Source organism: Hypanus sabinus, chromosome 18 (genome assembly GCF_030144855.1).
Source record: "Hypanus sabinus isolate sHypSab1 chromosome 18, sHypSab1.hap1, whole genome shotgun sequence".
NCBI classification, from domain to species: Eukaryota; Metazoa; Chordata; class Chondrichthyes; order Myliobatiformes; family Dasyatidae; genus Hypanus; species Hypanus sabinus.
In genome coordinates, this window is record NC_082723.1 from 40,345,494 (window position 1) to 40,369,524 (window position 24,031).

At 37.8% G+C, this 24,031-nt stretch overlaps 1 protein-coding gene across 3 annotated transcripts in view; it reads right to left on the reverse strand.

The window, feature by feature from the left end:
* Positions 1–24,031, reverse strand: part of col5a1 (procollagen, type V, alpha 1) — a 352,300-nt gene that overhangs the window by 208,050 nt on the left and 120,219 nt on the right. The gene's annotated exons all lie outside the window — the stretch shown is intronic.

The window sequence follows — 24,031 nt, forward strand, 5'->3', positions numbered from 1 at the left end:
GACTATGTGAAATAACACAAAACTACACTCGACTACTTGAAACAATAGAAAACTACACTAGACTACGTGAAACAACACAAAACTACACTAGACTGCCTGAAGCAATGCAAAACTACGCTCGACTAATTGAAACAACTTAAAACTACACTAGACTACGTGAAACAACACAAAACTATACGACACCACGTGAAATGCGAAAATTACAGTAGACTTCCTGAAACAAAACAAAACTATACTAGAATACATGAAACAAAACAAAACTACACAAGACAATGTGAAACAACACAAAGCTACACAAGTCTACATGAAACAAAACTACACAAGACTTCGTGAATCAACAGAAATCTACACTGCACTACGTGAGACAACATGAAACTACACTAGACTATGTGAAACAACACAAACCTACACTAGACTACCTGAAGCAATGCAAAACTACTCCACACGACGTGAAATAACAGAAAGCTACACTAGACTACCTGAAACGACACGAAACTACACGAGACCACGTGAAACAACACAAAACTACACTGGACTAGGTGAAACAACAGACAACTACACTAGCTCACGTGAAACAACATAACACTACTCTCGACTACCTGAAACGGCACAAATCTACACTAGACTACGTGAAACAATACAAAACTACACTAGATTACGTGAAACAACACAAAACTACACTAGACTACCAGAAGCAATGCAAAACTACGCTAGACAACTTGAAACAACTAAAACTAAACTAGACTACGTGAAACAACACAAAACTACACTACACTATGTGAAACGGGAAAAGTACAATAGACTTCCTGAAACAACACATAACTATACTAGAATACATGAAACAACATAAAACTGCACGCGACTATTTGAAACAACACAAAGCTACACTAGACTAAGTGAAACAACACAAAACTACACTAGACTACGTGAAACGACACAAAACGACACAAGACTACTGGAAGCAACGGAAAACTACACTAGACTACTTGAAACAATACAAAGCTACACTACACTACGTCAAACAACATAAAACTACACTGGACTATGTGAAACAACACAAAACTATACTACACTACGTGAAACGACACGAAACTGCACTAGACCATGTGAAACAACACAACACTACACTAGACTAGGTGAAAGAACAGAAAACTACACTAGATCACTTCAAACAACACAAAAATACTCGAGACTACCTGCAACAACTCAAAACTACACTAGAAAAGATGAAACAACACAAAACTACACTAGACTACCTGAAAGAACACAAAACTACACGAGACAACCTGAAACAACACAGAACTACACCAGGTTACGTGAAACAACACAAAACTATATACACTACGTGAAATGTGAAAAGTACAGTAGACTTCCTGAAACAACACAAAAATATGCTAGAATACAGGAAACAACACAAAACTACACGCGACTATGTGAAACAACACAAAGCTTCCTAGACTACGTGAAACAATACAAAACTACACTAGACTACGTGAAACAACACAAAACTACACTAGACTACGTGAAACAAAACAAAGCAACACTAGTCTACTTGAAACAATACAAAACTACACAAGACTACGTGAAACAACACAAAACTACACTAGACTACGTGAAATAACACAAAGCGACACTTGACTAGGTGAAACAACAGAAAACTACACTAGCTCACGTAAAACAACACAAAACCAATCTCGACGACCTGAAACAACACAAAACTAGGCTGGACGACCTGCAACAACACAAAACTACACGAGACTACGTGAAGCAACACAAAGCTACACTAGACTACGTGAAACGACACAAAACTACACTAGACTACCTGGAGCAATGCAAAACTACGCTAGACTTCTTGAAACAACATAAAACTACATTAGACCATGTGAAACAACACAAAACTACACTAGACTAGGTGAAACAACACAAAACTACACTAGACTACCTGAAAGAACACAAAGCTACACTAGACTACGTGAAATAACACACAGCTACACTAGACTACCTGAAACAACACAAACCTACACTAGACTATGTGAAATAGCACAAAACTACACGAGCCTACTTGAAACAACACAAAACTACACTAGACTACCTGAAGCAATGCAAAACTACGCTAGACAACTTGAAACAACATAAAACTACACTAGACTACATGAAACAACACAAAACTATATACACTAAGTGAAACGTGAAAAGTACAGTAGACTTCCTGAAACAACACAAAACTACACTAGACTACCAGGAGCAATACAAAACTATGATAGACTTCTTGAAGCAACACAAAGTACACTAGACTACGTGAAACACACAAAACTATACTACACTATGTGAAAGGACACGAAACTACACTAGACTACGTGAAACAACACAAAACTACACTAGACTGCCTGAAGCAATGCAAAACTACGCTGGACTAATTGAAACAACTTAAAACTACACTAGACTAAGTGAAACAACACAAAACTATACGACACCACGTGAAATGCGAAAATTACAGTAGACTTCCTGAAACAAAACAAAACTATACTAGAATACATGAAACAAAACAAAACTACACAAGACAATGTGAAACAACACAAAGCTACACAAGTCTACGTGAAACAAAACTACACAAGACTTCGTGAATCAACAGAAATCTACACTGCACTACGTGAGACAACATGAAACTACACTAGACTATGTGAAACAACACAAACCTACACTAGACTACCTGAAGCAATGCAAAACTACTCCACACGACGTGAAATAACAGAAAGCTACACTAGACTACCTGAAACGACACGAAACTACACGAGTCCACGTGAAACAACACAAAACTACACTGGACTAGGTGAAACAACAGACAACTACACTAGCTCACGTGAAACAACATAACACTACTCTCGACTACCTGAAACGGCACAAACCTACACTAGACTACGTGAAACAATACAAAGCTACACTAGATTACGTGAAACAACACAAAACTACACTAGACTACCAGAAGCAATGCAAAACTACGCTAGACAACTTGAAACAACTAAAACTAAACTAGACTGCGTGAAACAACACAAAACTACACTACACTTTGTGAAACGGGAAAAGTACAATAGACTTCCTGAAACAACACATAACTATACTAGAATACATGAAACAACATAAAACTGCACGCGACTATTTGAAACAACACAAAGCTACACTAGACTAAGTGAAACGACACAAAACGACACAAGACTACCTGAAGCAATGGAAAACTACACTAGACTACTTGAAACAATACAAAGCTACACTACACTACGTCAAACAACATAAAACTACACTGGACAATGTGAAACAACACAAAACTATACTACACTAAGTGAAACAACACGAAACTGCACTAGACCACGTGAAACAACACAACACTACACTAGACTAGGTGAAAAAAACAGAAAACTACACTAGATCACTTCAAACAACACAAAATTACTCGAGACTACCTGCAACAACTCAGAACTACACTAGAATAGATGAAACAACACAAAACTACACTAGACTACCTGAAAGAACACAAAACTACACGAGACAACCTGAAACAACACAGAACTACACCAGGTTACGTGAAACAACACAAAACTACACTAGACTATGTGAAATAACTGAAAGCTACACAAGACTACCTGAAAAGACACGAAACTACACGAGAGCACATGAAACAACACAAATCTACACTAGACTACGTGAAACGACACAAAACTACACAAGACTACCTGACCCAACGCAAAACTACACTATACTACATACTGTGTTGTTTCAAGTAGTCTCGTGTAGTTTTGTGTTATTTCACGTGGCCTAGTGTAGTTTAGTGTTGTTTCAGCTCGTCTAGTGTAGTTTTATGTTGTTTCAAGTTGTCTGGCGTAGTTTTGCATTGCTTCAGGTAGTCTAGTGTAGTTTTGCATTGTGTCAGGTAGTCGTGTAGTTTTGTGTTGTTTCAAGTAGTCTCGTGTAGTTTTGAGTAGTCACTAGACTACGTGAAACGTGACAATTACAGTCGACTACCTGAAGCAAGACAAAACTACACTAGAATAGATGAAAGAACACAAAACTACACCAGACAACCTGAAACAACACAGAACTACACCAGACTATGTGAAACAACACAAAACTACACTAGACTAGCTGAAACAACACAAAACTACACTAGACTACGTGAAATAACACAAAGCGACACTATACTGCCTGAGAGGACACAAAACCACACTAGACCACGTGAAACAACAGAAAATACACTATCTCACGTGAAACAACACAAAACTACTCTTGACTTCCTGAAACAACGCAAAACTACACTCGACTACTTGAAACAATAGAAAACTACACTAGACTACGTGAAACAACACAAAACTACACTAGACTGCCTGAAGCAATGCAAAACTACGCTGGACTAATTGAAACAACTTAAAACTACACTAGACTACGTGAAACAACACAAAACTATACGACACCACGTGAAATGCGAAAATTACAGTAGACTTCCTGAAACAAAACAAAACTATACTAGAATACATGAAACAAAACAAAACTACACAAGACAATGTGAAACAACACAAAGCTACACAAGTCTACATGAAACAAAACTACACAAGACTTCGTGAATCAACAGAAATCTACACTGCACTACGTGAGACAACATGAAACTACACTAGACTATGTGAAACAACACAAACCTACACTAGACTACCTGAAGCAATGCAAAACTACTCCACACGACGTGAAAAAACAGAAAGCTACACTAGACTACCTGAAACGACACGAAACTACACGAGACCACGTGAAACAACACAAAACTACACTGGACTAGGTGAAACAACAGACAACTACACTAGCTCACGTGAAACAACATAACACTACTCTCGACTACCTGAAACGGCACAAATCTACACTAGACTACGTGAAACAATACAAAACTACACTAGATTACGTGAAACAACACAAAACTACACTAGACTACCAGAATCAATGCAAAACTACGCTAGACAACTTGAAACAACTAAAACTAAACTAGACTACGTGAAACAACACAAAACTACACTACACTATGTGAAACGGGAAAAGTACAATAGACTTCCTGAAACAACACATAACTATACTAGAATACATGAAACAACATAAAACTGCACGCGACTATTTGAAACAACACAAAGCTACACTGGACTAAGTGAAACAACACAAAACTACACTAGACTACGTGAAACGACACAAAACGACACAAGACTACCGGAAGCAACGGAAAACTACACTAGACTACTTGAAACAATACAAAGCTACACTACACTACGTCAAACAACATAAAACTACACTGGACAATGTGAAACAACACAAAACTATACTACACTAAGTGAAACAACACGAAACTGCACTAGACCACGTGAAACAACACAACACTACACTAGACTAGGTGAAAAAAACAGAAAACTACACTAGATCACTTCAAACAACACAAAATTACTCGAGACTACCTGCAACAACTCAGAACTACACTAGAATAGATGAAACAACACAAAACTACACTAGACTACCTGAAAGAACACAAAACTACACGAGACAACCTGAAACAACACAGAACTACACCAGGTTACGTGAAACAACACAAAACTACACTAGACTATGTGAAATAACTGAAAGCTACACAAGACTACCTGAAAAGACACGAAACTACACGAGAGCACATGAAACAACACAAATCTACACTAGACTACGTGAAACGACACAAAACTACACAAGACTACCTGACCCAACGCAAAACTACACTATACTACATACTGTGTTGTTTCAAGTAGTCTCGTGTAGTTTTGTGTTATTTCACGTGGCCTAGTGTAGTTTAGTGTTGTTTCAGCTCGTCTAGTGTAGTTTTATGTTGTTTCAAGTTGTCTGGCGTAGTTTTGCATTGCTTCAGGTAGTCTAGTGTAGTTTTGCATTGTGTCAGGTAGTCGTGTAGTTTTGTGTTGTTTCAAGTAGTCTCGTGTAGTTTTGAGTAGTCACTAGACTACGTGAAACGTGACAATTACAGTCGACTACCTGAAGCAAGACAAAACTACACTAGAATAGATGAAAGAACACAAAACTACACCAGACAACCTGAAACAACACAGAACTACACCAGACTATGTGAAACAACACAAAACTACACTAGACTAGCTGAAACAACACAAAACTACACTAGACTACGTGAAATAACACAAAGCGACACTATACTGCCTGAGAGGACACAAAACCACACTAGACCACGTGAAACAACAGAAAATACACTATCTCACGTGAAACAACACAAAACTACTCTTGACTTCCTGAAACAACGCAAAACTACACTCGACTACTTGAAACAATAGAAAACTACACTAGACTACGTGAAACAACACAAAACTACACTAGACTGCCTGAAGCAATGCAAAACTACGCTGGACTAATTGAAACAACTTAAAACTACACTAGACTACGTGAAACAACACAAAACTATACGACACCACGTGAAATGCGAAAATTACAGTAGACTTCCTGAAACAAAACAAAACTATACTAGAATACATGAAACAAAACAAAACTACACAAGACAATGTGAAACAACACAAAGCTACACAAGTCTACATGAAACAAAACTACACAAGACTTCGTGAATCAACAGAAATCTACACTGCACTACGTGAGACAACATGAAACTACACTAGACTATGTGAAACAACACAAACCTACACTAGACTACCTGAAGCAATGCAAAACTACTCCACACGACGTGAAAAAACAGAAAGCTACACTAGACTACCTGAAACGACACGAAACTACACGAGACCACGTGAAACAACACAAAACTACACTGGACTAGGTGAAACAACAGACAACTACACTAGCTCACGTGAAACAACATAACACTACTCTCGACTACCTGAAACGGCACAAATCTACACTAGACTACGTGAAACAATACAAAACTACACTAGATTACGTGAAACAACACAAAACTACACTAGACTACCAGAATCAATGCAAAACTACGCTAGACAACTTGAAACAACTAAAACTAAACTAGACTACGTGAAACAACACAAAACTACACTACACTATGTGAAACGGGAAAAGTACAATAGACTTCCTGAAACAACACATAACTATACTAGAATACATGAAACAACATAAAACTGCACGCGACTATTTGAAACAACACAAAGCTACACTGGACTAAGTGAAACAACACAAAACTACACTAGACTACGTGAAACGACACAAAACGACACAAGACTACCGGAAGCAACGGAAAACTACACTAGACTACTTGAAACAATACAAAGCTACACTACACTACGTCAAACAACATAAAACTACACTGGACTATGTGAAACAACACAAAACTATACTACACTACGTGAAACGACACGAAACTGCACTAGACCATGTGAAACAACACAACACTACACTAGACTAGGTGAAAGAACAGAAAACTACACTAGATCACTTCAAACAACACAAAAATACTCGAGACTACCTGCAACAACTCAAAACTACACTAGAAAAGATGAAACAACACAAAACTACACTAGACTACCTGAAAGAACACAAAACTACACGAGACAACCTGAAACAACACAGAACTACACCAGGTTACGTGAAACAACACAAAACTATATACACTACGTGAAATGTGAAAAGTACAGTAGACTTCCTGAAACAACACAAAAATATGCTAGAATACAGGAAACAACACAAAACTACACGCGACTATGTGAAACAACACAAAGCTTCCGAGACTACGTGAAACAATACAAATCTACACTAGACTACGTGAAACAACACAAAACTACACTAGACTGCCTGAAGCAATGCAAAACTACGCTAGACTACTTGAAACAACATAAAATTACACTAGACTACATGAAACAACACAAAACTATACTACACTACGTGAAACATGAAAAGAACAGGAGACTACGTGAAACAACACAAAACTACACTAGACTACCTGAAGCAATGCAAAACTACGCCAGACTACTTGAAACAACATAAAACTACACTAGACTACGTGAAATAACACAAAGCGACACTATACTGCCTGAGAGGACACAAAACTACACTAGACCACGTGAAACAACACAAAACTACACTTGACTAGGTGAAAGAACAGAAAACTACACTAGCTCACGTGAAGCAACACAAAACCACTCACAACGACCTGAAACAACACAAAACTAGGCTGGACGACCTGCAACAACACAAAACTACACGAGACTACGTGAAGCAACACAAAGCTACACTAGACTACGTGAAACGACACAAAACTACACTAGACTACCTGAAGCAATGCAAAACTACGCTGGACAACTTGAAACAACATAAAACTAGACTAGACTATGTGAAACAACACAAAACTATATACACTACGTGAAATTTGAAAAGTACAGTAGACTTCCTGAAACAACACAAAAATATGCTAGAATACAGGAAACAACACAAAACTACACGCGACTATGTGAAACAACACAAAGCTTCCGAGACTACGTGAAACAATACAAATCTACACTAGACTACGTGAAACAACACAAAACTACACTAGACTACTTGGAGCAATGCAAAACTACACGTGACTACGTGAAACAACACAAAACTATACTACACTACGTGAAACATGAAAAGAACAGGAGACTACGTGAAACAACACAAAACTACACTAGACTACCTGAAGCAATGCAAAACTACGCCAGACTACTTGAAACAACATAAAACTACACTAGACTACGTGAAATAACACAAAGCGACACTATACTGCCTGAGAGGACACAAAACTACACTAGACCACGTGAAACAACACAAAACTACACTTGACTAGGTGAAACAACAGAAAACTACACTAGCTCACGTGAAACAACACAAAACCACTCTAGACGACCTGAAACAATACAAAACTAGGCTGGACGACCTGCAACAGCACAAAACTACACGAGACTATGTGAAACAACACAAAGCTTCTCTAGTCTACTTGAAACAATACAAAACTACACGAGACTACGTGAAACAACACAAAACTACACTAGACTACTTGAAGCAATGCAAAACTACGCCAGACTACTTGAAACAACATAAAACTACACTAAACTACGTGTAACAACACAAAACTATACTACACTACGTGAAACATGAAAAGTACAGCAGACTTCCTGAAACAACACAAACCTATACTAGAATACATGAAACAACACAAAACTACACGCGACTATGTGAAACAACACAAAACTTAACTACACTACGTGAAACGACACGAAACTACACTAGACCACGTGAAACAACACAACACTACGCTAGACTAGGTGAAACAACAGAAAACTACACTTGCTCTAGTGAAACAACACAAAACTACTCAAGACTACCTGAAACAATACAAAACTACACTAGATTATGTGAAACGACACAAAACTACACAAGACAACCTGAAGCAATGCAAAACTACACTAGACTACTTGAAACAACATAAAACTACACTAAACTACGTGTAACAACACAAAACTATACTACACTACGTGAAACATGAAAAGTACAGCAGACTTCCTGAAACAACACAAACCTATACTAGAATACATGAAACAACACAAAACTACACGCGACTATGTGAAACAACACAAAGCTTCCGAGACTACGTGAAACAATACAAATCTACACTAGACTACGTGAAACAACACAAAACTACACTAGACTACTTGAAACAACACAAAACTACACGTGACTATGTGAAACAACACAAAACTACACTAGACTGCCTGAAGCAATGCAAAACTACGCTGGACTAATTGAAACAACTTAAAACTACACTAGACTAAGTGAAACAACACAAAACTATACGACACCACGTGAAATGCGAAAATTACAGTAGACTTCCTGAAACAAAACAAAACTATACTAGAATACATGAAACAAAACAAAACTACACAAGACAATGTGAAACAACACAAAGCTACACAAGTCTACGTGAAACAAAACTACACAAGACTTCGTGAATCAACAGAAATCTACACTGCACTACGTGAGACAACATGAAACTACACTAGACTATGTGAAACAACACAAACCTACACTAGACTACCTGAAGCAATGCAAAACTACTCCACACGACGTGAAATAACAGAAAGCTACACTAGACTACCTGAAACGACACGAAACTACACGAGTCCACGTGAAACAACACAAAACTACACTGGACTAGGTGAAACAACAGACAACTACACTAGCTCACGTGAAACAACATAACACTACTCTCGACTACCTGAAACGGCACAAACCTACACTAGACTACGTGAAACAATACAAAGCTACACTAGATTACGTGAAACAACACAAAACTACACTAGACTACCAGAAGCAATGCAAAACTACGCTAGACAACTTGAAACAACTAAAACTAAACTAGACTGCGTGAAACAACACAAAACTACACTACACTTTGTGAAACGGGAAAAGTACAATAGACTTCCTGAAACAACACATAACTATACTAGAATACATGAAACAACATAAAACTGCACGCGACTATTTGAAACAACACAAAGCTACACTAGACTAAGTGAAACGACACAAAACGACACAAGACTACCTGAAGCAATGGAAAACTACACTAGACTACTTGAAACAATACAAAGCTACACTACACTACGTCAAACAACATAAAACTACACTGGACAATGTGAAACAACACAAAACTATACTACACTAAGTGAAACAACACGAAACTGCACTAGACCACGTGAAACAACACAACACTACACTAGACTAGGTGAAAAAAACAGAAAACTACACTAGATCACTTCAAACAACACAAAATTACTCGAGACTACCTGCAACAACTCAGAACTACACTAGAATAGATGAAACAACACAAAACTACACTAGACTACCTGAAAGAACACAAAACTACACGAGACAACCTGAAACAACACAGAACTACACCAGGTTACGTGAAACAACACAAAACTACACTAGACTATGTGAAATAACTGAAAGCTACACAAGACTACCTGAAAAGACACGAAACTACACGAGAGCACATGAAACAACACAAATCTACACTAGACTACGTGAAACGACACAAAACTACACAAGACTACCTGACCCAACGCAAAACTACACTATACTACATACTGTGTTGTTTCAAGTAGTCTCGTGTAGTTTTGTGTTATTTCACGTGGCCTAGTGTAGTTTAGTGTTGTTTCAGCTCGTCTAGTGTAGTTTTATGTTGTTTCAAGTTGTCTGGCGTAGTTTTGCATTGCTTCAGGTAGTCTAGTGTAGTTTTGCATTGTGTCAGGTAGTCGTGTAGTTTTGTGTTGTTTCAAGTAGTCTCGTGTAGTTTTGAGTAGTCACTAGACTACGTGAAACGTGACAATTACAGTCGACTACCTGAAGCAAGACAAAACTACACTAGAATAGATGAAAGAACACAAAACTACACCAGACAACCTGAAACAACACAGAACTACACCAGACTATGTGAAACAACACAAAACTACACTAGACTAGCTGAAACAACACAAAACTACACTAGACTACGTGAAATAACACAAAGCGACACTATACTGCCTGAGAGGACACAAAACCACACTAGACCACGTGAAACAACAGAAAATACACTATCTCACGTGAAACAACACAAAACTACTCTTGACTTCCTGAAACAACGCAAAACTACACTCGACTACTTGAAACAATAGAAAACTACACTAGACTACGTGAAACAACACAAAACTACACTAGACTGCCTGAAGCAATGCAAAACTACGCTGGACTAATTGAAACAACTTAAAACTACACTAGACTACGTGAAACAACACAAAACTATACGACACCACGTGAAATGCGAAAATTACAGTAGACTTCCTGAAACAAAACAAAACTATACTAGAATACATGAAACAAAACAAAACTACACAAGACAATGTGAAACAACACAAAGCTACACAAGTCTACATGAAACAAAACTACACAAGACTTCGTGAATCAACAGAAATCTACACTGCACTACGTGAGACAACATGAAACTACACTAGACTATGTGAAACAACACAAACCTACACTAGACTACCTGAAGCAATGCAAAACTACTCCACACGACGTGAAAAAACAGAAAGCTACACTAGACTACCTGAAACGACACGAAACTACACGAGACCACGTGAAACAACACAAAACTACACTGGACTAGGTGAAACAACAGACAACTACACTAGCTCACGTGAAACAACATAACACTACTCTCGACTACCTGAAACGGCACAAATCTACACTAGACTACGTGAAACAATACAAAACTACACTAGATTACGTGAAACAACACAAAACTACACTAGACTACCAGAATCAATGCAAAACTACGCTAGACAACTTGAAACAACTAAAACTAAACTAGACTACGTGAAACAACACAAAACTACACTACACTATGTGAAACGGGAAAAGTACAATAGACTTCCTGAAACAACACATAACTATACTAGAATACATGAAACAACATAAAACTGCACGCGACTATTTGAAACAACACAAAGCTACACTGGACTAAGTGAAACAACACAAAACTACACTAGACTACGTGAAACGACACAAAACGACACAAGACTACCGGAAGCAACGGAAAACTACACTAGACTACTTGAAACAATACAAAGCTACACTACACTACGTCAAACAACATAAAACTACACTGGACAATGTGAAACAACACAAAACTATACTACACTAAGTGAAACAACACGAAACTGCACTAGACCACGTGAAACAACACAACACTACACTAGACTAGGTGAAAAAAACAGAAAACTACACTAGATCACTTCAAACAACACAAAATTACTCGAGACTACCTGCAACAACTCAGAACTACACTAGAATAGATGAAACAACACAAAACTACACTAGACTACCTGAAAGAACACAAAACTACACGAGACAACCTGAAACAACACAGAACTACACCAGGTTACGTGAAACAACACAAAACTACACTAGACTATGTGAAATAACTGAAAGCTACACAAGACTACCTGAAAAGACACGAAACTACACGAGAGCACATGAAACAACACAAATCTACACTAGACTACGTGAAACGACACAAAACTACACAAGACTACCTGACCCAACGCAAAACTACACTATACTACATACTGTGTTGTTTCAAGTAGTCTCGTGTAGTTTTGTGTTATTTCACGTGGCCTAGTGTAGTTTAGTGTTGTTTCAGCTCGTCTAGTGTAGTTTTATGTTGTTTCAAGTTGTCTGGCGTAGTTTTGCATTGCTTCAGGTAGTCTAGTGTAGTTTTGCATTGTGTCAGGTAGTCGTGTAGTTTTGTGTTGTTTCAAGTAGTCTCGTGTAGTTTTGAGTAGTCACTAGACTACGTGAAACGTGACAATTACAGTCGACTACCTGAAGCAAGACAAAACTACACTAGAATAGATGAAAGAACACAAAACTACACCAGACAACCTGAAACAACACAGAACTACACCAGACTATGTGAAACAACACAAAACTACACTAGACTAGCTGAAACAACACAAAACTACACTAGACTACGTGAAATAACACAAAGCGACACTATACTGCCTGAGAGGACACAAAACCACACTAGACCACGTGAAACAACAGAAAATACACTATCTCACGTGAAACAACACAAAACTACTCTTGACTTCCTGAAACAACGCAAAACTACACTCGACTACTTGAAACAATAGAAAACTACACTAGACTACGTGAAACAACACAAAACTACACTAGACTGCCTGAAGCAATGCAAAACTACGCTGGACTAATTGAAACAACTTAAAACTACACTAGACTACGTGAAACAACACAAAACTATACGACACCACGTGAAATGCGAAAATTACAGTAGACTTCCTGAAACAAAACAAAACTATACTAGAATACATGAAACAAAACAAAACTACACAAGACAATGTGAAACAACACAAAGCTACACAAGTCTACATGAAACAAAACTACACAAGACTTCGTGAATCAACAGAAATCTACACTGCACTACGTGAGACAACATGAAACTACACTAGACTATGTGAAACAACACAAACCTACACTAGACTACCTGAAGCAATGCAAAACTACTCCACACGACGTGAAAAAACAGAAAGCTACACTAGACTACCTGAAACGACACGAAACTACACGAGACCACGTGAAACAACACAAAACTACACTGGACTAGGTGAAACAACAGACAACTACACTAGCTCACGTGAAACAACATAACACTACTCTCGACTACCTGAAACGGCACAAATCTACACTAGACTACGTGAAACAATACAAAACTACACTAGATTACGTGAAACAACACAAAACTACACTAGACTACCAGAATCAATGCAAAACTACGCTAGACAACTTGAAACAACTAAAACTAAACTAGACTACGTGAAACAACACAAAACTACACTACACTATGTGAAACGGGAAAAGTACAATAGACTTCCTGAAACAACACATAACTATACTAGAATACATGAAACAACATAAAACTGCACGCGACTATTTGAAACAACACAAAGCTACACTGGACTAAGTGAAACAACACAAAACTACACTAGACTACGTGAAACGACACAAAACGACACAAGACTACCGGAAGCAACGGAAAACTACACTAGACTACTTGAAACAATACAAAGCTACACTACACTACGTCAAACAACATAAAACTACACTGGACTATGTGAAACAACACAAAACTATACTACACTACGTGAAACGACACGAAACTGCACTAGACCATGTGAAACAACACAACACTACACTAGACTAGGTGAAAGAACAGAAAACTACACTAGATCACTTCAAACAACACAAAAATACTCGAGACTACCTGCAACAACTCAAAACTACACTAGAAAAGATGAAACAACACAAAACTACACTAGACTACCTGAAAGAACACAAAACTACACGAGACAACCTGAAACAACACAGAACTACACCAGGTTACGTGAAACAACACAAAACTATATACACTACGTGAAATGTGAAAAGTACAGTAGACTTCCTGAAACAACACAAAAATATGCTAGAATACAGGAAACAACACAAAACTACACGCGACTATGTGAAACAACACAAAGCTTCCGAGACTACGTGAAACAATACAAATCTACACTAGACTACGTGAAACAACACAAAACTACACTAGACTGCCTGAAGCAATGCAAAACTACGCTAGACTACTTGAAACAACATAAAATTACACTAGACTACATGAAACAACACAAAACTATACTACACTACGTGAAACATGAAAAGAACAGGAGACTACGTGAAACAACACAAAACTACACTAGACTACCTGAAGCAATGCAAAACTACGCCAGACTACTTGAAACAACATAAAACTACACTAGACTACGTGAAATAACACAAAGCGACACTATACTGCCTGAGAGGACACAAAACTACACTAGACCACGTGAAACAACACAAAACTACACTTGACTAGGTGAAACAACAGAAAACTACACTAGCTCACGTGAAACAACACAAAACCACTCTAGACGACCTGAAACAATACAAAACTAGGCTGGACGACCTGCAACAGCACAAAACTACACGAGACTATGTGAAACAACACAAAGCTTCTCTAGTCTACTTGAAACAACACAAAACTACACTAGACTACCAGAATCAATGCAAAACTACGCTAGACAACTTGAAACAACTAAAACTAAACTAGACTACGTGAAACAACACAAAACTACACTACACTATGTGAAACGGGAAAAGTACAATAGACTTCCTGAAACAACACATAACTATACTAGAATACATGAAACAACATAAAACTGCACGCGACTATTTGAAACAACACAAAGCTACACTGGACTAAGTGAAACAACACAAAACTACACTAGACTACGTGAAACGACACAAAACGACACAAGACTACCGGAAGCAACGGAAAACTACACTAGACTACTTGAAACAATACAAAGCTACACTACACTACGTCAAACAACATAAAACTACACTGGACTATGTGAAACAACACAAAACTATACTACACTACGTGAAACGACACGAAACTGCACTAGACCATGTGAAACAACACAACACTACACTAGACTAGGTGAAAGAACAGAAAACTACACTAGATCACTTCAAACAACACAAAAATACTCGAGACTACCTGCAACAACTCAAAACTACACTAGAAAAGATGAAACAACACAAAACTACACTAGACTACCTGAAAGAACACAAAACTACACGAGACAACCTGAAACAACACAGAACTACACCAGGTTACGTGAAACAACACAAAACTATATACACTACGTGAAATGTGAAAAGTACAGTAGACTTCCTGAAACAACACAAAAATATGCTAGAATACAGGAAACAACACAAAACTACACGCGACTATGTGAAACAACACAAAGCTTCCGAGACTACGTGAAACAATACAAATCTACACTAGACTACGTGAAACAACACAAAACTACACTAGACTGCCTGAAGCAATGCAAAACTACGCTAGACTACTTGAAACAACATAAAATTACACTAGACTACATGAAACAACACAAAACTATACTACACTACGTGAAACATGAAAAGAACAGGAGACTACGTGAAACAACACAAAACTACACTAGACTACCTGAAGCAATGCAAAACTACGCCAGACTACTTGAAACAACATAAAACTACACTAGACTACGTGAAATAACACAAAGCGACACTATACTGCCTGAGAGGACACAAAACTACACTAGACCACGTGAAACAACACAAAACTACACTTGACTAGGTGAAAGAACAGAAAACTACACTAGCTCACGTGAAGCAACACAAAACCACTCACAACGACCTGAAACAACACAAAACTAGGCTGGACGACCTGCAACAACACAAAACTACACGAGACTACGTGAAGCAACACAAAGCTACACTAGACTACGTGAAACGACACAAAACTACACTAGACTACCTGAAGCAATGCAAAACTACGCTGGACAACTTGAAACAACATAAAACTAGACTAGACTATGTGAAACAACACAAAACTATATACACTACGTGAAATTTGAAAAGTACAGTAGACTTCCTGAAACAACACAAAAATATGCTAGAATACAGGAAACAACACAAAACTACACGCGACTATGTGAAACAACACAAAGCTTCCGAGACTACGTGAAACAATACAAATCTACACTAGACTACGTGAAACAACACAAAACTACACTAGACTACTTGGAGCAATGCAAAACTACACGTGACTACGTGAAACAACACAAAACTATACTACACTACGTGAAACATGAAAAGAACAGGAGACTACGTGAAACAACACAAAACTACACTAGACTACCTGAAGCAATGCAAAACTACGCCAGACTACTTGAAACAACATAAAACTACACTAGACTACGTGAAATAACACAAAGCGACACTATACTGCCTGAGAGGACACAAAACTACACTAGACCACGTGAAACAACACAAAACTACACTTGACTAGGTGAAACAACAGAAAACTACACTAGCTCACGTGAAACAACACAAAACCACTCTAGACGACCTGAAACAATACAAAACTAGGCTGGACGACCTGCAACAGCACAAAACTACACGAGACTATGTGAAACAACACAAAGCTTCTCTAGTCTACTTGAAACAATACAAAACTACACGAGACTACGTGAAACAACACAAAACTACACTAGACTACTTGAAGCAATGCAAAACTACGCCAGACTACTTGAAACAACATAAAACTACACTAAACTACGTGTAACAACACAAAACTATACTACACTACGTGAAACATGAAAAGTACAGCAGACTTCCTGAAACAACACAAACCTATACTAGAATACATGAAACAACACAAAACTACACGCGACTATGTGAAACAACACAAAACTTAACTACACTACGTGAAACGACACGAAACTACACTAGACCACGTGAAACAACACAACACTACGCTAGACTAGGTGAAACAACAGAAAACTACACTTGCTCTAGTGAAACAACACAAAACTACTCAAGACTACCTGAAACAATACAAAACTACACTAGATTATGTGAAACGACACAAAACTACACAAGACAACCTGAAGCAATGCAAAACTACACTAGACTACTTGAAACAATACAAAACTACACTAGACTACATGAAACAACACAAAACTACACTAGACTACCTGGAGCAATGCAAAACTACGCTAGACTTCTTGAAACAACACAAAACTATACTACACTATGTGAATCATGAAAAGTACAGTAGACTTCCTGAAACAACACAAAACTATACTAGAAATCATGAAACAACACAAAACTACACTAGACGAGGTGAAACAACACAAAACTACACTAGTCTACATGAAACAACACAAAACTACACTAGACTATGTGAAACAACACAAAACTATACTACACTACGTGAAACAACACGGAACTACACTAGACCACGTGAAACAACACAACACTACGCTAGACTAGGTGAAACAACAGAAAACTACACTTGCTCTAGTGAAACAACACAAAACTACTCAAGACTACCTGAAACAATACAAAACTACACTAGATTATGTGAAACAACACAAAACTACACTTGACTAGGTGAAACAACAGAAAACTACACTAGCTCACGTGAAACAAAACAAAACTACTCTAGACTACCTGAAACAACACAAATCTACACTGGACTACGTGAAACGATACAAAACGACACAAGACCACCTGAAGCAACACAAAGCTACACTAGACTACATGAAACGACACAAAACTACACTAGACTACCTGAAGCAATGCAAAACTACGCTAGACAACTTGAAACAACATAAAACTAGACTAGACTATGTGAAACAACACAAAACTATATACACTACGTGAAACGTGAAAAGTACAGTAGACTTCCTGAAACAACACAAAACAATACTAGAATACATGAAACAACACAAAACTACACGCGACTATTTGATACAACACAAAGCTACACTAGACTAAGTGAAACAACACAAAACTACACTAGACTACGTGAAACGACACAAAGCTTCCTAGACTACGTGAAACAATACAAAACTACACTAGACTACGTGAAACAACACAAAACTACACTAGACTACCTGAAGCAATGCAAAACTACGCCAGACTACTTGAAACAACATAAAACTACACTAGACTACGTGAAACAACACAAAACTATACTACACTACGTGAAACATGAAAAGTACAGCAGACTTCCTGAAACAACACAAACCTATACTAGAATACATGAAACAACACAAAGCTACACTAGACTACGTGAAACGTGAAAATTACAGTCGACTACCTGAAGCAACACAAAACTACACTAGAATAGATGAAACAACACAAAACTACACTAGAATAGATGAAAGAACACAAAACTACACCAGACAACCTGAAACAACACAGAACTACACCAGACTATGTGAAACAACACAAAACTACACTAGACTACGTGAAATAACACAAAGCGACACTATACTGCCTGAGAGGACACAAAACTACACTAGACTACGTGAAACAACACAAAACTACACTTGACTAGGTGAAACAACAGAAAACTACACTAGCTCACGTGAAACAACACAAAACCACTCTCGACGACCTGAAACAACACAAAACTAGGCTGGACGACCTGCAACAACACAAAACTACACGAGACTACGTGAAACAACACAAAACTATACTACACTACGTGAAACATGAAAAGTACAGGAGACTTCCTGAAACAACACAAAAATATGCTAGAATACAGGAAACAACACAAAACTACACGCGACTATGTGAAACAACACAAAGCTTCCTAGACTACGTGAAACAATACAAAACTACACTAGACTACGTGAAACAACACAAAACTACACTAGACTACCTGGAGCAAAGCAAAACTACGCTAGACTTCTTGAAACAACACAAAACTACACTACACTACGTGAATCATGAAAAGTACAGTAGACTTCCTGAAACAACACAAAACTACACTAGAAATCATGAAACAACACAAAACTACACGCGACTATGTGAAACAACACAAAGCTACACTAGACTACGTGAAACAAAACTACACTAGACTACGTCAATCAACACAATTCTACACTGCACTACGTGAGACTACATGAAACTACACTAGACTATGTGAAAGAACACAAAACTACACTAGAGTAATTGAAATGACACAAAACTACAATAAACGAGGTGAAACAACACTAAACTACACTAGACCACGTGAAATAACACAAAACTACACGAGACTACTTGAAACAACACAAAACTACACGTGACTATGTGAAACAACACAAAACTACACTAGACTACCTGAAGCAATGCAAAACTACGCCAGACTACTTGAAACAACATAAAACTACACTAGACTACGTGAAACAACACAAAACTATACTACACTACGTGAAACATGAAAAGTACAGCAGACTTCCTGAAACAACACAAAACTATACTAGAATACATGAAACAACACAAAACTACACTAGACTATGTGAAACAACACAAAACTATACTACACTACGTGAAACAACACGAAACTACACTAGACCACGTGAAACAACACAACACTACGCTAGACTAGGTGAAACAACAGAAAACTACACTTGCTCTAGTGAAACAACACAAAACTACTCAAGACTACCTGAAACAATACAAAACTACACTAGATTATGTGAAACGACACAAAACTACACAAAACTACCTGAAACAATGCAAAACTACACTAGACTTCTTGAAACAATACAAAACTACACTAGACTACGTGAAACAACACAAAACTACACTAGACTACCTGGAGCAATGCAAAACTACGCTAGACTTCTTGAAACAACATAAAACTACACTAGACGATGTGAAACAACACAAAACTATACTACACTACGTGAAACGTGAAAAGTACAGTAGACTTCCTGAAACAACACAAAACTACACTAGACTACGTGAATCAACAGAAATCTACACTGCACTACGTGAGACAACATGAAACTACACTAGACAATGTGAAAGAACACAAAACTACACTAGAGTAATTGAAATGACACAAAACTATACTGGACTACGTGAAACGAGAAAAGTATAGTGGTCTTCCTGAAACAACACAAAACTATACAAGATTACCTATTACAACACAGAACTGCACTAGACTACGTGAAACGACACAAAACTACACAGGAGTAACTGAAACAAAGCAAAACTACACTAGACTACTTGAATCAACACAAATCTACACTGGACTACGTGAGACTACATGAAACTACTCTAGACAACATGAAACATTGCAAAACTTCAGTAGACTACATGAAACAGTGCAAAACTACAGTAGACCACATGAAACAACACAAAACTACACTAGACTACTTGAAACAAAACAAAACTATACAAGAGTAAGTGAATCAACACAAATCTACACTGGACTACGTGAGACTACATGAAACTACTCTAGACAACATGAAACAATGCAAAACTTCAGTAGACTACATGAAACAGTGCAAAACTACAGTAGACCACATGAAACAACACAAAACTACACTAGACTACTTGAAACAAAACAAAACTATACAAGAGTAAGTGAATCAACACAAATCTACACTGGACTACGTGAGACTACATGAAACTACAGTAGACAACATGAAACAACGCAAAACTACAGTAGACTACGCGAAACAACACAAAACTATACTAGACTACGTGAAACGTGAAAAGTACACTAGACTTCTTGAACCAACACAAAACTATACTAGACTACGTGAAACGTGAAAACTACACTAGACTTCTTGAAACAACACAAAACTATACTAGACTACGTGAAACGTGAAAACTACACTAGACTTCTTGAACCAACACAAAACTATACTAGACTACGTGAAACGTGAAAACTACACTAGACTTCTTGAAACAACACAAAACTATACTAGACTACGTGAAACGTGAAAACTACACTAGACTTCTTGAAACAACACAAAACTACACTAGACTACGTGAATCAACACAAATCTACACTGGACTACGTGAGACTACATGAAACTACAGTAGACAACATGAAACAGTGCAAAACTACTGTTGACTATATGAAACAGTCCAAAGTACAGTAGACTACACGAAACAACACAAAACTATACTAGACTACGTGAAACGTGAAAACTACACTAGACTTCTTGAAACAACACAAAACTACACTAGACTACGTGAAACGTGAAAACTACACTAGACTTCTTGAAACAACACAAAACTACACTAGACTACGTGAAACGACACAAAACTACACTAGACTATTTGAAACAACACAAAACTACACTGGACTAGGTGAAACGACACAAAACTACACTAGACTATTTGAAACAACACAAAACTACACTGGACTAGGTGAAACAACACTAAACTAAACCAGACCAAGTGAAACAACACAAAACTAAACTAGACTACTTGAAACAATACAAAACTACACTAGACTACGTGAAACAACACAAAACTATACTGGACTACATGAAACGTGAAAAGTACAGTAGACTACCTGAAACAACACAAAACTATACTAGAATACAAGAAACAACACAAAACTACACTAGACTACGTGAAACGACACAAAACTACACTAGACTAGGTGAAACAACACTAAACTAAACCAGACCAAGTGAAACAACACAGAACTAAACTAGACTACTTGAAACAATACAAAACTACACTAGACTATGTGAAACAACACAAAACTATACTGGACTACATGAAACGTGAAAAGTACAGTAGACTACCTGAAACAACACAAAACTATACTAGAATACAAGAAACAACAGAAAACTACACTAGACTATGTGAAACAACACAAAGCTACACTGGACTATGTGAAACAACACAAAACTACACTAAACTACGTGAAACAACACAAAACTGCACGAGACTACCTGAAACAACACAAAACTACACTAGATTACCTGCAACAACACAAAACTACACTAGACTACGTGAAACAACACAAAACTGCACTAGACTACCTGAAACAACACAAAACTACACTAGATTACCTGCAACAACACAAAACTACACTAGACTACCTGCAACAACACAAAACTACACTAGACTACTTGAAAGAACACAAAGCTACACTGGACTATGTGAAACAACACAAAGTTACACTAGGCTTCAAACCTACACAGACCTACATAAAGTGCACAAAACAGTGCAAGACTGTACAATAATTAATTAACAAGACAATAGGCACAATAAAGGGCAAATTATAATATAATAATAAATTATGTAAACGTAATCAACGTAAACAATGTTTTAGCAGGAATTGAGAAAGGAATGAGCAAAAATTGCAAAGGGAGGGTGTGTGTGTGTTTAGCTTGGTGTCAGTTTAGACTCTTGAGAATTGAGGAGTCTGATGGCTTGGAGGAGGAAAGTGTTCCATTGTCTGGTCGTGAGAGCCCGAATTCTTCGATGCCTGTTGCCAGACGGCAGGAGGGAGAAGAGTTTGAATGAGGGGTGCGTGGGGTCCTTCGCAATGCTGTTTGCTTTGCGGATGCACAAAGCCAGAGAGACACTAGAGGAAGCAGCTTCTCCATTACAGTCATCATAAATAACATTTGATCACTCCTTATTTTACACTCAGGTGAATAGCATGGTCAGACTTCATGGACTCGTCTCCTAACTCAGGATCATTGTCATGGAATCACAGTGAACTGTTTCTATAGTCCAGAAATACAGCCCACTGCTTCCCTGCTGGCTGTCAAATACACATCTACACTAATCTGATGTGCCAGCACTTCATTCATAGTCTTCACTATCCTGCCAATTCAAATACTCGTCCAGATACTTTTTAATGCCATGAGGTACAGGCTTCAAGCAGGTGGCTCCAGACTCCCCCCTCACTCTTCACTTTAAACCTCCACCCTCGGGTCTTAGACAGCTCCAGCATAGGGCAAAGCTTCTCACTACCTACCCTGTCCCCTGTCTATGGTCCTCGCAATTGTACATAGCTTGACCACTCCCCCCCACACACTGTCCC